Below are 17,443 nucleotides of genomic sequence, written 5' to 3' on the forward strand. Positions count from 1 at the left end.
GATGAGTTGATGGAAAGAGCGTTGAATTGATGAGCACAAAAGTTCAGCTCGTACAATAGGCAACGAAGGTCCCGGCGTCATCATCGCACTTGAAAGGACTGCCTTGCAGACTAAGGGCAGTGGGAGGTTGCTGTTTTGAGATGGAGGCATTGGGATGGTGGGCCGAGATCTATTCTTCTTAAGGAATTCTTCATCATGAAAGATCGGTCCACAGGTCATCCAAAGAACTTACAAATTTTTGGGATTCTTCCGGAAGGGAGTGAAGTGCTCAAACACATGACATGCCCCCTTGATCTCACATGCACAATTCTGCTGCAACATGCACAGCTACCGTCCACACCAGGCAGTGGGGCTTCAGCAGAATTTGCTACGCCACCTGCAATTACATATCCAGCTGCACACATATACATGGCCCCTCTGTCCTTTTCAGGATCTCAAAAAAAAGCATAGCGTGGTTTTCCTGCAACCTGATTGACCGCATCTCCCTCAGAATGTGCCCCGTTGCATTCATTGCTGAAGCAGGACGGAGGCTAACGGGCATGCCAGAACAGTTAGGCTCAGCGATCTCTCCAAAATATTGTGGTTGTAGTGGAAGAAATATGGTTTAAATTGTACCTTGGTATTTCAAACTCTCTCTAGAATGTTATCCATTTCTATTTTATTTTGACAGGAACTGGCTAATGACACTAGATGAAAAGAGAAGAAAGAAAACACAACGTTTCGGCCGTGGAGCCTTCTTCAGGTGTGAGGGCTCCACGGCTGAAATGTTGTGTTTTCTTTCTTCTCTTTTAAGCATGGAATAGACCTATTACTTGTTCCTTTGCAGCCTACGCATGCTGACACAGCTCCCCACCTGAACTGCTAATGATGCCTGGTAGTTTGTGGTACTTGGGTATTGTCTTATGTTTGCTCAAACTGCATATGTGTGATTGCATATTTTTGGGTATTTTCATATGTCAATATTTAATTCACTGACATTCCTGTATGCTTGGAAGAAAGGTAGATTGGATTTGGCACAGGACGCCTGCCCATATTTGTTGATCATTGTTGGGCTGGAAAAACAATGATAAAAAGTGTATGAAAAAAGCTCTCTCCAATATTTCCCTTCTCTTCGCCATGGTTACACTGCCCGTTCTTTCCGTCTTTTGTCCTTCTACAAAGATTCCAGGGCTCTTTTTCCACCATAATATCAGAATTTTTTTTTTCTCTTTTAAAGGCTGTAGGTGGGGTGTGATGGACTGTACCACTATCATCGAAGATTTTTTCAGGACACATCGCAGTTCCATAGTAGAATTTATCAATAGTAGAATTCCATAGGACATTATTTACCAACATATTACCCAGTGTGAGACTCTGCCAGTAAACCTCAGAGCATTGAGTTCTCCACTGATAAAGATGGCTGTCTGAAGTCATGAAATCCACTGCTGGGATGCCTGAGAGACAGTAATTGAATCTTGGCTGGAATTAGGCTTTCTATTAGTGTTGATCTTTGGGAATTATGTGGTAAAAAGGGAAAACTCCTTTACTTTAGTCACTTTGAATGTTCACATGTACAGAACCTGCAAAACTAAGCAATGAAAAAAATCCATCACCGCTCTCATGATAGCATAACTCATAGTCTCTGCTGTTATGTAACAATACACACTTTCAATTTTCTTATCGCCTGTCTCCAGAGAGAATGTTGTTAGTGCTGATGACCTTGAATTAGACCTTGTTGACCTGTGTAAAACAATCTTCCTCTGCTTAGATTTTCACTCAGATTGATTTTGTTCTCAGATTATTCCTGGCAGGACTGAGTTTCTAGGAAATGAAAAGTGAAAGAAAAAGTACAGAAGATCAGCCCTTGAATATACAACATTGTGCAGTGAGATTGTTAAATGTATTAGCTGCTATCCTGTGCTAGAGCCTGTCGTGGTAAGCAGTGGATGACAGGATCTAGCACAGATACTAATGAAACACTGTTAATGAAAGATAAAACACTTGAGTCTTATTTTAGTTTTCCATTTCCCTTTCATTTGTGATGTACTGTACAACAGGCCACAGAACATGCACAAAAACAGATACAGTATGCACACATTCACACCAGGCAATGACAGTCTGCCCAGTCAGAATCTGAGCTGAGGTATCAGAATTCTGAATTCCCTGAATTCTGTCATGGATCATCCACAATAAGGGCAATGTTAGAACACGAGGATCCCCAGGAGAGAGCCTAGTAAGATAAATCTTGGAGCAAAAGCAGATGATTAACTTCATAGTTTGTGTGGTTGAGCCAAAGTTGAGCATGAGGATATGTGAGTCACCATTCTTAGAAATGGATCCAACTTCAGACAGGCGTCAAAAGTAAGAGTATACAGTGCTGGGGCAATGACACTTCAATGATCAGAAGGATAACAAGAGTTTTAATGCATTGAAATTGATTTTCTGGTGATGCACACTGTCATGGAACTATTAATTTTTTAAGGATCACTTACTGACGTCAGACAGCTGCCAATTCTCCAGACTGGAAGGATGAACAGTTTATCCCCCTAGGTACCATATTTCCATATTTCGAAGCATTGGAATAATACATGTCATACAGCAACATAAAAACAGGAAGACAAGTATCACAGCCCCTATAATCGGTGTTAGTAACTTAAAAGAAAAACATTACCCCTGGCCCAAACAGTGATTCTAACCAGGAGAGAAAAGCCGGTGTATCTTTTATGCCTCTCTCTTTATTCACCTTGTCTTTTAGTTCTTTCAAATGCTGAATAGCGAGCGTAAGATTTCCGTAATCATAGTCATTAGCTGGAATATATGTACAACAGGAGTCTCCTACTAAAGCATAGACTCCTCCAGATGCTGCATTTTGAAGGTCCAGCACGAACCTGTTCTGAAGTGCCATTAATCTAACTCCCCTTAATTCTTGTTTGATAGCGTCTAAGCCTTCTAACGTGATATTAATAAAAGAGTACATTTCATAAAAAGTCGCATGGGTGAGGCTGTAGAATGAGGCATTAAAGCACATATATAACAAGATGCATTAAATTTCTTTAACTTTACAGTATGATTTATAAATTTATACCACAAATTACTCATATCCCCCTCATTATCAGTTTCATTCAGCCAGTTTGTATACAAAGAGGCTTCGTGTTTAGATTCTTCCTCTTTTGGGGTGGTGACAGGCTTCTACATAAAAAGGAAAAAAGCTGTGCACATCAGTCCCAAGCAGGTTATCCCCATCTGTCCTTGTGGAGACATCACTCCTGCGCTTTGCTCAGTTCGTTTGTGACCTTTTTACAGTGGGAAGCATGAATCCAGGGCACCATTTCTGTGACCTTCACAGCAGTGGCAGTGGTCAGCAGCACCTGGTACAGAGCCCTCCACCTGAGTGAACACCATTTCTTTTTCCTGAAGTCTTTCACCAGAATCCAGTCTCCTTATTCACTCATTAGTTCTTACAGCACAGGTAAATCCCTGTGGGCTGGAGCCCAGCATAATCCTAGGCTTTTTTGGTCAACATTGGTCAACAGATTGGTCAACAACTGGGTAATAACTCTTAGAAAAATCCACACATTGTTCCCCTGCCTCAGCTGTGACGTTTTGTAGAACAATTCTAGCTGAAGTTGTAAAATTTCTCTTTGTTCCGTTCCTGCAAAACATCTTATTATGAACAAACAAACCACAATAATCATTTGCATCTAGGGGAATCACTCCCAAGGGTAACCCCCCTTAAAGCTATATTGTTCTACCCATCAGGTTCTGCCACTAGATAAGAGAACCTTTCCCATGAAATCATTTTTTGACCTTCATGATCCCTTCAGGGCGTACAATTAGCACAGAAGCAGCAGCTTTAGTCCACATGTTTTTCAAACAGGATATTAACGATATGATCATAACGAATAATACCAGACCCACAAATATGTATTGAACCAGAGACCCTCTCCATGTTCCTAGCACAGACTGTAGCCATGCACCAATACCCCAATCATCTGGATTGCAGGATTTACGAAGAAAATTATTTTCGCAGTAATTAATTTATTATATTTACTATATTTATTATACACGTGTAAATTAATTACTGCGAAAATAATTTACTTCGTACACTGTGCAGAGTGCCGTATACTCCTAGTTGCGGCACACACGATACATACAGTAAAAAGCCTCAGGCACTGTGTTAGATGTGTTTTCGACGTTATATATGCGTTTATTAATGTCGTCGATTTTATGGTTGCAATTCCACGTTGAGTATACGTCGAGGCGACGTATATATACGTATAGCCGTATTTTCGCCGTGAATATACGTATATTCGACGAATCAATGCCCACTGGGTAAACTCTTGAGCAAACTCTGAACCAGCTCTAAGGAAACGAATCCGATTAGACGTTACTTTGACTCATCTTTTTACGCTCAGTGCTGGATTGCTCAAACTCCAGCTAGGGTTAGGGTTAGCATTCCCACGCTACTTAGACACTTTGTTTACGCTCAGTGCTGGATTTTGGGAACTTCAGGACGAGTGGGAATTTTCTCCTATCTGTCAATTCTGTTTTGTTTTGGAGACTCTTGGCTGCCTATGTTGTACAGTGCAGCGTGAAGGAAACATTTTCCAAAACTGTGTCAGCTCAAAAGTTGTAAGAAAACCTCTCCAGCTGCTTTAACTCTCTTCATTTTTGTCATTTAATGTGACACTCGATGTATAACTGGAGCCTCACATATGCAAATGGTGAGGCTCCAGTTCGACACCACTTTACAGTATCTGACAAAAGCATGGCAGACTGTGCCATGACCGGCAGATAACTTCTGCATATTTTTACCATATTAAACATTGGAAATCCAACCACTTGCATTTGTGACACTTGATTTTGACTCCACCTAAGACACTCTTAAATCTTCAAACACTTTTCTCTTCTCCCGCAACACTCTTGTCTGTCGGCACTATGTGGCAGCGTTGCATGACAACCCATCTCACCACGGAAAGGAACCTAACAGCTTTGGTAAGAGAGGAGAAAAGAACCTGGCCCGTACGGGGATTGAACCCGTGACCTTGGCGTTATTAGCACCACACTCTAACCAACTGAGCTATCCGACCTCACAACGGTGGTCCTCTCTGTGCTGCAAGAAATCGAACTCAGGGAATTTCTTTTGCCCTCCTTTGAATAGAAAGCCGTGTAATTCAGTGTACGGGCTTTCTCGTGCAGTTTCATGGTTCTTGTAACCCAAATCCTACACTGGCCTGAAGTGTCCCCCCATTTCACAGCATTTTTCAGCTGATTTAAAATGTACCTAAAGGAGAAGCATTATTGAAGACCATCAATTACCAAGAGCTTTTGTCAAAGGTTTTGGTGGTCATTTTTAATGACCACAGAGCGCTGTGACCTCGGTTTTACATCTCATCCAAAAGGCAGCGCCCTTTAACAACACAGCATCTCCGTCACTATACTGGGGAATTGGGAGCTGCACAGACCTCAGGGTGAGCGCCCCCCCGCCGGCACCATTAACACCGCTTCCAGCTGGAAGCTTTGTTTTTCCCTGTAGCTTAACCTCATCCGGGTACTGACCTGGCTCACACCTGCTTAGCTTCAGTGAGTTTTCAGTTGCGAGTTGCAAGGGGATGCAAGTGATGGAGCCGCTCGCTGCAAAAGCCACTGCATTGGCCGGGAATTGAACCCGAGCCTCCCGCGTGGCAGGTGAGAATTCTACCACTGAACCACCAATGGTCAGTACCTGGGCCTTCAAAAAAGATGCTTTTTTGGTGCTCTGTGCAAAAAGCGTCGACATGCTTCCCGCTCCAAAATGCCATTCGCGGACGCTGAAGAATTTATTTCCAAGGCAGCGGGTACAAGCGATTTGGCGTTTTAAAACCACCAGGAACAGTAAAGAGGTGCACTTCTTTGCTTGCGCCGGAACACAACGACAGGAGGCGGACAACGTAGTTGGAAGGATTCGGAGCTGCGCGGGGAAACCCCAATGGATTTCTAGTTCATCGCCTTAACCACTCGGCCACGACTACAGCAAGCCCTGCCGCCGCTGCGTTGTTGCTAAAATCTGACCTGGATCGCGAGGCGCCGACGGAAGCCTATTTCAAAGTCGTTCTCCGTTTCAAAAAAACATTTCCAAAATACAAGCCTTGCAGACAGACACGCCTCAGAGGACTTAAGGGTGGCTTCATGTCGGAATGATAAAGTCTCCCCGTCCGGACATGAAAATGCCACTTTGTTACACACAAAAAAAGAATCAACAACAGAGAAATGCCCACAAGCATTTGAAAAGCCGCACCACGTCGCACTTGAAATAGCTCTTACATTAGTGGTAGATGCAGGAATCGCCTTTTTATTTACGCTCTTACCAACGCGATGGAAAGCAAAACAAAGCAAAGCAGAGCAAAACAAAACGAACAAACAAAAACCCTCACGTCCCGCACTTGCATATAACGCCGTTACGTGCCCAAGCGGTATTGTACGTCATTCTAGCACTGCACCTCTTGGTGTAAGGTATATGGGAACGAGCACACGCCACGAATCGTCTCGAATTACTCCCTACAGCTGTAAGGCGCCTTGAAGCGTGCACCCCCAACATTCTTCTTTGCGCATCTGTGAAAGGTAAACTCTTGAGCAAACTCTGAACCAGCTCTAAGGAAACTAATCCGATTAGACGTTACTTTGACTCATCCTTTAAGGGACTCTTGTTAATTGGAGAAATCAATGATTTCGAATTAATTCTGTATGCGTTAAAAGACAGCTATACACAGAAAACATGCAGGACACTGCTCATGATGGTTCCCGAGCCGAAACACAGTGCGTTTTTCCAAGCCATCTGACAAAGCCCGCCCACTGAAAACTGCAGCAGATCGTGTAAAGGTGTTAAACTTTGTAACTACTGCACGCACAGGAAGCAGAATAAATTCCTCTTTTCAAACTGTCAAAGGTTTGCTTTGCAAACCCTGCAGGACATCGCACAATCTCTTTTGAACGGGGACAAACGATTTCTTATGGGGCGCAGTAAGTACAGACGTTTAAAAAGCTCCACTCATGCCGACGATGCAGCATGAAGAAGTGCAACCTAACGTTTGACAGACAAAAGCCGGGCGCCGCTACGAGCAATATGAAATCAAACTGACAGCACACGGCGTTTCGCGCTGACTCAAAAGTGATCTCGACAGACGCTGTTCTCTGCATAACGCTGAAAGAGCTCAAGAGCGTTTCTGTTGAGACGTAACAAGCTCGTTTCTTTCTACCATGATGTCACTATGACAAAATCTGTCTTTAAACACCTTGCTCAGTCTCTGACGAGACTGTCAAAAATTGCTTTCGCCGATTGTATTGCAAACCGGCGGAAGCGGGGTATTGGGAAAAGTTTTCAACTAGCAATAATCGCGCCTCGGCTAAACCTCACAGGCTACGATACTGCCACTGCGCAAAGCTGACGGTTGCCAGGCAACCGCGGGGATCCTATGGAAATCGTTATCAATCGTCTCATGGCATGTCGTTGCTTTAACGCTTCATATTTGTCGTCTTCTTCTTCTAGCTTGAGGTTTTGAAGAATTTCATGACAGACAAGGGCTCCGTCAGGAACAAACGCCGTTGTGAGAAAACCGTTGCTTATTTTCAGCAGCAGAAATACAACCCTTTAAATACAAGATGACAGAACAATGACGAAGGGCATGCCGGGAGGAACTCATGCACTACAGAGGAACGGGGGCGGGAACGTACAGTTCACATTCAAGCCACAAGTACTCTTCTCGGATGTTGCACAAACAAATCCTAACGTCTTGAAAGCATTGCAGCATGTTTGTGTCCCACTTCCCGTGGCTGCAGGACGACTGACACGAACGGACAAACACAATCTGTGGCGTTTAGTGTGACATAGTCTTGCAGGCATCGTGCTGTCTCACTGCAATACTATACCGCTAGAGGAAACAGCCCGGGTTCGATGAGCCTTGGTATGTGACTAGGAAAGTGAAGCCTTTTGAAAGAGGTAAAGCACTGCACAGAGGAACTGAGGGAGAATCTTACAGGGGATTCTGAGTGGTGTCTAAATAAATAAATTCTTCAGTGTCCGCGGATGGCATTTTGCAGCTGGAAGCAGATGCTGACACTTTTTGAACAGAGCACCCAAAAAGTGTCTTTTTTGAAGGCCCAGGCACTGAGCATTGGTGGTTCAGTAGTAGAATTCTCGCCTGCCACGCGGGAGGCTTGGTTTCGATTCCCAGCCAATGCAGTGGCTTTTGCAGCGAGCGGCTCCATCACTTGCATCCCAACTTTTGCAACTCGCAACTGAAAACCCACTGAAGCTAAGCAGGTGTGAGCCAGGTCAGTACCCGGATGAGGGTGAGCTACAGGGAAAAACAAAGCTTCCAGCTGGAAGCGGTGTTAATGGTGCCGGCTGGGGGGCGCTCACCCTGAGGTCTGTGCGGGTCCCAATTCCCCAGTATAGTGACGGAGAAGCTGTGTTGTAAAAGGGCGCTGTCTTTTGGATGAGATGTATAACCGAGGTCATAGTGCTCTGTGGTCATTAAAAATGACCACCAAAACCTTTGACAAAAGCTGTTGGTAATTGATAAAGCATTTTCAGAGAGCAATCACGCTGTGTTTATGTAGAAAAAGCGATTAGGTTTATGAGCAATCTAATTACCTATTCGCTTAAAACGCTATATAAAATAAAGTTTATTTAGAGATGAATGATCAGTATCGCAGTTTAAATAATTTTTGTAGGAGGGCTTGGACAGATTCCAAGTGCATTTTTGCAATTTACGTTGCATTGTCCAATGTTCTGTTGTAATACAGGCTAGAATACAGTTACAGTAGTCTAAGCTTTATCAGCCTATTTAAAATATTTTTTTTGAATCCCCGGTGGAACACACTCCATAGGAATCAGCGCTTTTATACAGTATATCGCCTTTAAACACATATATTTAAACACGCGTTTACGATTTAAATCAAAACGCGATTCAAATCAATATAAATGTATATTTTGTAACGCATAGGTGACTATTCATTGTTATTAAAAAGACTTAAATTCGATCATGTTGTGATATTTAGAAATATAAATTTGTTTGGTGCGAGTTAGGTTTTATTTAATCTCTGACCAAGGGAAACATTTCATTTTTTCAAAGAAATGTTTGTTAAAAAATAAAGTCATAGTTCCATGGGATTCAATCACAGACCATGTGACATGGGAGTCAGGAAACTAACACACAGCGCCATCGGATTTAATAACGCAATAAAAACGCTATAAAATAATGTGACTAGGCACAGAAAAAGTTTACAGCACAGTACAATAATAAATGCTGACCATGACTTTAGAAGCATAAATTACCTTACACTCAATTTAAACACAAGCTGTCTTGGAATAAATCTTTACTTGTTGTTTTGCAGCCTACCCATTCTGACCTAACTCCTCCCTTGAAATTCCCTAACAGATAAGGGTACGTAACGGCTCATGCGATGCTCAGTTGCAATTTGTCCCAAAACAAACAAGAACAGCAGCTGAGGGTTTGAGTTTGAACATGCACTGTATTAAAGCAGCTTTTATTTCCGTTGATAAATGCTAGATATTCCTACAGAGATTCTCCAGGTGAGTAAGCGATTCCTGTTTCTGTTTCTATTTCTGTTTCATATATATATACAGTATATATATATATGTTACATGTGTTTCTGCAATAGTATAAATGTGTTATAAACTATCAGGGGCTGCTTTTTTGTGCACCTCATCTACAACAAGGGTTTTTTTTTTCATTTATGTTTGTGGACCTTCACCATTTGAGGAAGTGAGTTAGATAAGAAAGTTTCAGGTATGGTGAGCAATGACTGACAAAGGCACGTAATGTGTATTCCTTACAGAAGTGTAAGCAATTTGTTCTAAAAAACACCGGCTAAAGTCCAACATCGTTAGCAATCTTATTACTTAAACAGAATTAACATCAATAAACTGTAAGGTGCTGGTACATGCGAGTAGATTTGATCTTCTATTAAACAAAAATGCAATTACAGCTCTAAAAAGGTCAACCTAGACTTCTGTAACAGATCTGTTCAGGTCATCGCTATTCCTCTGACCTTGTGAGTCTTTGGAATTTTAAAAGTGTATTTTGCTTGCCTTTCATGTGGTCTGTGTACAAGTCACTGTGGCGTATGCGGTCCTACACAGCCTTGCTATAGACGTGACGCGCCTCCGCTATGTTGCAATGGAGAACAGGTTCAGTACGGAGCTGCCGAGAAAATTCAGCTGGAAAGCTCGTTGCAGAAAAGCATCGTTATCTGTGTCCAGCTGCAAAGCGTCCTTCGTGGGTGCTGAAGAATCGATTTCACAGGCTGCGGGTCCAGGCGATTTAGAGTGTTAAAGGTCCCAGCGAAAACGAAACGGCGCTGGTCCTTTTACACGCACGCACGCAACCAAATGCAAAGGACGCCATAGTCGGCAGGATCTGAACCTGCACGGGGAGACCCCAACGGATTTCAAGTCCGTCACCTTAACCACTCGGCCACGACTACAGCGAGCGCCGCGGCCGCTGCCTTCTTGCTACAATCGAACAGGGAGTGCGAGGCGGCGGCGGCGGCGGCGGAGGCAACTTTTTTCAAGTTCGCTCTCCGTTTAAGAAACCTTTTACGCCATACGTGCAAGCACACACACACACCTCAGAGGACTTAAGGGTGGCTTCAAGTTGGAATGATAAAGTCTCCCCGTTCGGACATGAAAACAGAACGTTCTTAGACAGAAAGCAATCAACAACAGAGACATGTGGACGACGATTTCAGTCACTGCACTTTGAATAGCATTTTTACTCCAGTTACAGGAGATGCACCAATGGCCCTTGACCTACGCTCTTACGAATGCCTTGGAACATTCAAAGAGAACAGCCCTCAAGTCCTGCGGTTTATTATAATGCTGTTGCGTGTCGAGGCAGTATTTGACTCCGTCCTACCGTTGAGACACGGGGCGTACTGTAAATGAACTGCACCTGACAGCTTTAGAAAAACACCTGGGCTCAGTACGGTGCTGAGAGCTCAGCGTTGCTGTTGTTCTAATTAGCACGCACTGCATCGGCTATGACCCGAGCTTTTCAATTATTCCGATCAGTAACTCAACACGTAGTCCACATGAAAGGTAGAAATATTCTCTTGTCTGTCTCTTGTTTTTATAGAACTGAATGTCCCTGACAATGTACTGTTAGTTTTAATTGAAGAACGGCATCTGTGTTCAAATATACCAGACAAGTTTACGTAACTGCTCATGCAACACTCAGTTGTAATTAGTCAAGAAATAAAGTCGAACAACAGCTGCGAGTTTGATTCTGAACGTATGAGATTGCAGCGCCTTTTACTTCCATTGACAAATGATAGATATTCGAAGAGAGATCCTTCAGACCAGCAAGCAAACCCACGGCTATTTCGGTTTTCTATCTAGGCAACGTTGGTGTTTGCAATAGCATACATGAAAGCATGATGCAATTTCTGTGGCTACATTTGTTGCACGTCACGCACAGTAAGAGTGTTTCTAACACCAAATACAAAGTCAACAATTAGCGATCACGCCTTCTCCTCAGTTAACCCACTGAAACCCTTGCTGTTAACAGTTCTTTACTGCGTGCTTTACGAGAACCTACATATTGTGTCGGTTCTTTCAGCTTTATTCATTACGTTTTCAAAGGCATAAGTAGAGCACCAGAGGTGCGAACACAAAGCGTGTGGTTACTTGAAGAATTGATTTCCATGGCAGCGGGGACAAGCGATTTAGCGTTTTTATAGCACGAGGAAAGGAGAAGCAGCACTACACCTTTTCCGCGCAGACACAAAGCAACGTGCGGCAGACGCCGTAGTCAGCAGGATTCGAACCTGCGCGGGGAGTCCCCAATGGCTTTCGAGTCCATCGCCTTAACCACTCGGCCACGACTACAGCGAACTCGCCGCTGCCGCATTCCTCCTATAATCTAACACGGAGTGCGAGGTGGCTGCAGAAACTTTTTCAAAGTCGCTCTCCGTTAAAAAAAATAATACCTTTCACAAAATACGTGCCGGCAGACAGACACGCCTCAGAGGGTTTAAGGCTGGCTTCACGTTCAAATGATAAAGTCTCCCCGTCCGGATGTCAAAATGCAACTTTGGCAGACAGAAAAAACATCAACAAACCACAAATGTGGACAAGGATTTTACAAGCTGCACCACACTGCACTTTCAAAAGCATTTACATTCGTGTTAGACGCAGGAATTGCCTTTGATATACGAAACGAAACAAAACTAAAGCCCTCAGCTCTTGCACTTGATTATAATGCCGTTACGTGTCGAAGCAGTAATTTACGTCATCCTACCACTGCAACACGGGGAGTAGAGGGAAATGAGCACACGCTACGAATCGTCTCAATCACTCCCTAGAGTCGTAAGGCGCATTGAAGGGTGCACCCCCATCATTAATCGTTGCGCCTCTGTGAAAGGAAAGCTCTTGAACAGTCTTTGAAACAGCTCGGATGAAACACTTGATTGCTTCTATGTGCATCTGGAGCCCATTTCTTATTTTCACTTCACGCCGCCCAAAGCATTTAAATACTGTTAAATACTGTTACTGCCACTGCTCGATACCGACGTTAGCCTACTATACTTGTTCAGCCACCGCTAGAAAATGTACGGCTCTAGTACCAGAGCAAACAACAGGAGGGCCAACGTCGAATAGGCACACATATCAGACATGGAAAGCGACGAGGACAGGATTCGAACCCATGCATGCAGAGCACAATGGATTAGTAATCCATCGCCTTGGCCACTTGGCCACTCGGCCACCTCATCGAAACTTGTTGAGTACAGCGCTCCTGTCTAGTCTGGGTCCGAATCCCAGCGGTGCCTTCTTTGTTCTGTCTTCTCTAACAGAACTGGTCCTTACGGACAACCGCCTACGGCTAGACTTAATTAAATACAAGTATTCATTTCCTGTCTTTAACGCGACTTGTTTTTCTTAAAATGGATGCAACTTGCAAAACATGAAATACAAACCTTGCTAATCAGCGCTAGCGGCAGGCAAAAAAAAAAGAAGTCAGCAATGTTTTTTTTCTTTAACCTTAACCCTGCTAATGGAGAAAAGTTAAACAACTGAGTCTATGCAGCTTAAACGGTGCGCACATCGGGTTCTTAGCTGAAGGTTGGTAAATCACGCTCACCCCAGTCCTTAATCTTTTAAAGAGGATACAAAATTGAACCTAGTCGCCACATCACATACATCCTGTTCAATGATAAAAAGGTAACATCTATCCTCGCTCCAGAGTAAATCTTACGTTGAGGGCATATTTTTTTTCACTTTACCGTGAGTCGGGCTCGGCTGCACAGAGGAGAGAGCAGAGCAATGAGGTCACGGGGACAGGGGAGTCACACGCTAGCGGTTTGAATACGCGGAAGATCACTGAGGGATCCACAGTATGTGGACCCTCCGTGCGCCATCAGTCCACACTCCGGACTCTGAATCCTGCCATCCGAGTTAAGATCTCGGCGGAACCTGAGGCGCAGTTCCTTCTTAAAACGTAATCTGGTGAGCATTTCTAGAATCGTACTTGTATAGATGCAGCCTTTAATGTGTTGCTAGGTTAAAATTGATGACTTCTTGTATTTCAGTAGGCAACTGCCCTCTTGATTTTGGATTTAATTTCTTTATTACAGGGGCGCTTTTATGAAGACAGAGTCATGTTCAGGTACTTTGCTTGATGGAGGAAGCTCATTTCGGACTCTGTGATCTGCTCACCTGGAAAGGTCTGCTGTACTACTACAAGAGAGAAGTAGAGTCTGGAAGAAGGGACAATTTTATGATGCTTTGGAAGATAATGTTTTTTTTTTCTTATACTGAAAATGAAAGGTAGGTGTTTCTATATGGACTCAGTCTTTGGAATTTGTATATATATATATTTCAGTGATCCCTCAGCCATTCCTTCTGTATTGTAATTCAATTTCTCTTTTAAAATTCCTTCCCCACTTCTAGGACCTGCAGTTGCTGAACTCCACAATGGCTTCTATTGGAAAGTCTGTGACTGAGACCAAGTAAGTGTTCACTTTTTTATGAAACCATTATTTATTTTGGAGCAATGAGCAATTCTTATATAAATGCAATAAAATCATTATGCTCAAACTATGAGAGAGAATTTTAAGGATAATTTAAGAAATCAGTCTTAGCTTGTTTCTATACACAGATGGTATTATTTATTTTCAAAGGAAACCCGCGAGGATTCCCCTGGTGTGCAAGATGTGCCTGAATACTTTTGATCAGCTTCCTGCTCACTTGAAGAGGGCATGTATGAAGCACGCCACGGCAGAAGAGATCAGGATGGCCTCTCAACAGGCGAGGGAGGACATGATGAATCACCTGAAGAACGGGGTCATCATGGATTACCACAGAATAGAGATTGTGTCTGGTGAGGCAAACAGGATAGTGGTTGTAAGACTGCTAGAGTCCTTGGGCCTTTTTGTACATGGGAAGCCTGAAGACACATCGGCAAGGTGAGATATTTTTAATCTGTGAGGCTTCTGTAGTTTCTTTTTGAAATCATTGTTACAACATATTATGTAAAAACATGTTGAAAAGAATCTACCTGCATTCCAGCGGCCCTGAGCAAGAGGCCGCTGTCCAGGAGGAAGAGATGCCAGAGGCTCCTCTAGAAACTGAAACAGAAGCGGATAAGGAAGGGGAAGATGTGAGCTCTGAAGAACTCTATCAGCAGTAAGACTTTTTATTTTTCAGATGTATCTATTTTTTACTAAATTTCTAATTTGTCTTATAGGTACAAAATGTTTAAACCGGTGTTTTATATCCTTACAGGCCCTGAGTAGTTAAAAAGTATCAGCAGGCCGGAAGAGAGTGGCCCAAGCTGGATTCTATAGAAAGCACTCCCTGGATGCTCCTCTCCTGATTGGATTCAAACAGTACCTTACCAAGGATCTGGGAGTGGCAAATTATTCTCAGGAGGTATTTATTTTTTAAAGGCATTAAAAATTAAGCAATGGTATCTTCATTGTAAATGTTTTTATTTCTTAGCTTAAAATTCACCCATGTGAAATGATGTCAGCCATAAACATCATGACTCTTTATTTCCTACCCGAATCTATTCTACTTAAATTATTACATTATACACAATTTGAGTTCATTTTAAAAAGTAAAAGGTAATGAAAGGAATGCATTTTTATAAGAAAGATAATACCGATATGCATGTGATAATCTTCCTTATATCATGTAGTGCGTCATTTGGACACTTTGTGGGCTTGAAATACAAAGAAAATTATGTTCTATGGTACAAGATAAATACCAAACTTAAGCTTTTATTTTAATTAGATTTGTTTATAAAGCATAAGCAATCATTTATTACATTAATATATGTGAAAATAACATTTAAGCATCATACATTTAGTCCCTAATGCTGAAAGAAATGATCATAGAACATGACATCTAACCTTACCTGCGGTGTTTTTAATCCCTATTGCTCAATGCACGGTGAAAGCATTCCATACATGTGTCTGACAATGAGGAATGGGCCCCTGAGACAGTCATTTGCCTGTTTCACAAATGATCGTATTTTACTAGAGATTCTGTTTGGGATTCAGATGTGCATTCGGACAGCAATCCCTTTCAAGAAATGATACGTTCTGGATGAGGTCAAAGGTGCTGGAACACTGTATCTAGGATGTGTTTGCAGAGACTGTGTGTCTCCTGCTTCAACGGAGTGATAAACAGATGTGCTCCTTTAATTTATTGGTACATGCCCAGGGCAGTAAGCAGTCTGAGGATTTATTTCCAGACGGCATAGAGCAGTGAAGCAGTGAAGTAGTGCAACACACTGGATCATTATATTATTAGAATCTGTTCTACTTAAATTATTACATTATGCACAATTTGAGTTCATTTTAAAAAGTAAAAGGTAATGAAAGGAATGCATTTTCATAAGAAAGATAATACCGATATGCATGTGATAATCTTCCTTATATCATGTAGTGCGTCATTTGGACACTTTGTGGGCATGAAATACAAAGAAAATCATGTTCTATGGTACAAGATAAATACAAAACTTAAGCTTTTATTTAAATTAGATTTGTTTATAAAGCATAAGCAATAATTTATTACATTAATATATGTGAAAATAACATTTTAGCATCATATTATTACATACAAGTCTCTAGCTTCAACACAGTGCTATATATATATATGCTCAGTGATTTATTGGTACATGCCCAGGGCAACAATCAGAATGAGGATTGATTTCCAGACGGGCTACAGGTAGTGTTGTGAAATACTTCAACACACTGGATCCCAGATTTAGACCCCCTGCACTCTTACTCCTTAAAAACCAAAGAAATGAAGATATGTAGCAATCACATTGTAACAGGGGTGACAGTGACTTAATGCTTATACTAGTGGATTTCTGGTACCTTTAGGGTACGGTGTTCCCTGAAGGGCTCTCAAACCACGCATTTCAAATGCCTAGCTGTATCGCTGATGTGTTGCACCTCAGAATCACTTTTAAACCTTACCTCTGGTATCTTTAATCCCTATTGCTCAACGCATGGTGAAAGTATTGCATAAATGTGTCTGAAAATGAGCAATGTGCACCTGAGAGACTCATTTGCCTGTTTCACAAATGATCATATTTGACTAGAGATTCTGTTTCGGATTCAGTTGTGCATTCTGACAGCAATCCCTTTAAAAAAACGATACATTCCGGATGAGGTCAAAGGTGCAGGAACACTGTTACTTGTTCCTTTATAACCCGGTTATTGATGTCATTAACAACATTAATCCCAAACAGAGCTGTTGGACTCCCTCCTCTGGCCGTTTTCCACCAGTTGATTATTTCATCAACCAATGCACTAATCAAGCTCCCAAGGCACTCTCTATACCCAGTAAACATAGGTCTAACCTCACCCAAGGAGAAAATCAGGCGCTCCAGTCTCTCCGCAACAGGGATGATATCGTCATCAAACCAGCGGACAAAGGAGGTGCTGTTGTGGTGTGGCGTAAGGATCTATATATCTTTGAAGCCTCTAGACAACTAACTGACACTTCTGCCTACCTCCCTCTCCAACAGGACCCTACCACTGACTACCAAAAGGAAGTGGTATCCACCATTTCCCTTCTTATCAGCAGTAACGAGCTCCCCCAGGAGGCGAACCGGCTCATCATGGAACATCCACAGGTATCTCAATTTTACCTCCTCCCCAAAATCCACAAACCGGACACCCCTGGACGCCCCATCGTATCAACATGTAACTGTCCAACTACTTACATCTCAGCCTTTCTCGACAGCCTCATGAGACCGCTGGTTGAAGATCTTCCCTCATACATCAAAGACACCAACCACGCGCTCCAACTTTTCAATGATTTCCAATTTCAGGGTACCGAATGCCACATTTTTACCATGGACATCACATCTCTGTACACCGTCATTCCCCATAATGACGGCCTTACAGCCCTCAAGCACACGCTGGACAAACGCACAGTGCTTGATCC

General features: G+C 42.6%; 4 non-coding genes across 4 annotated transcripts; all 4 read right to left on the reverse strand.

Annotated features, from left to right (window-relative positions):
• Positions 1-7,259: 7,259 nt before the first annotated feature.
• Positions 7,260-7,401, reverse strand: LOC138237547 (U4 spliceosomal RNA). The gene has a single exon (XR_011188998.1). It is a non-coding gene; the product is annotated as a U4 spliceosomal RNA (small nuclear RNA).
• Positions 7,402-10,385: 2,984 nt separating this feature from the next.
• Positions 10,386-10,467, reverse strand: trnas-uga (transfer RNA serine (anticodon UGA)). Its single transcript has one exon. It is a non-coding gene; the product is annotated as a tRNA-Ser (tRNA).
• A 1,320-nt stretch (positions 10,468-11,787) lies between these two features.
• Positions 11,788-11,869, reverse strand: trnas-cga (transfer RNA serine (anticodon CGA)). The gene has a single exon. It is a non-coding gene; the product is annotated as a tRNA-Ser (tRNA).
• Positions 11,870-12,663: 794 nt separating this feature from the next.
• Positions 12,664-12,753, reverse strand: trnas-acu (transfer RNA serine (anticodon ACU)). Its single transcript has one exon. It is a non-coding gene; the product is annotated as a tRNA-Ser (tRNA).
• Positions 12,754-17,443: the final 4,690 nt, after the last annotated feature.

The sequence above is a fragment of the Lepisosteus oculatus genome, unplaced genomic scaffold, assembly GCF_040954835.1.
Source record: "Lepisosteus oculatus isolate fLepOcu1 unplaced genomic scaffold, fLepOcu1.hap2 HAP2_SCAFFOLD_99, whole genome shotgun sequence".
Taxonomy (NCBI): Eukaryota; Metazoa; Chordata; class Actinopteri; order Semionotiformes; family Lepisosteidae; genus Lepisosteus; species Lepisosteus oculatus.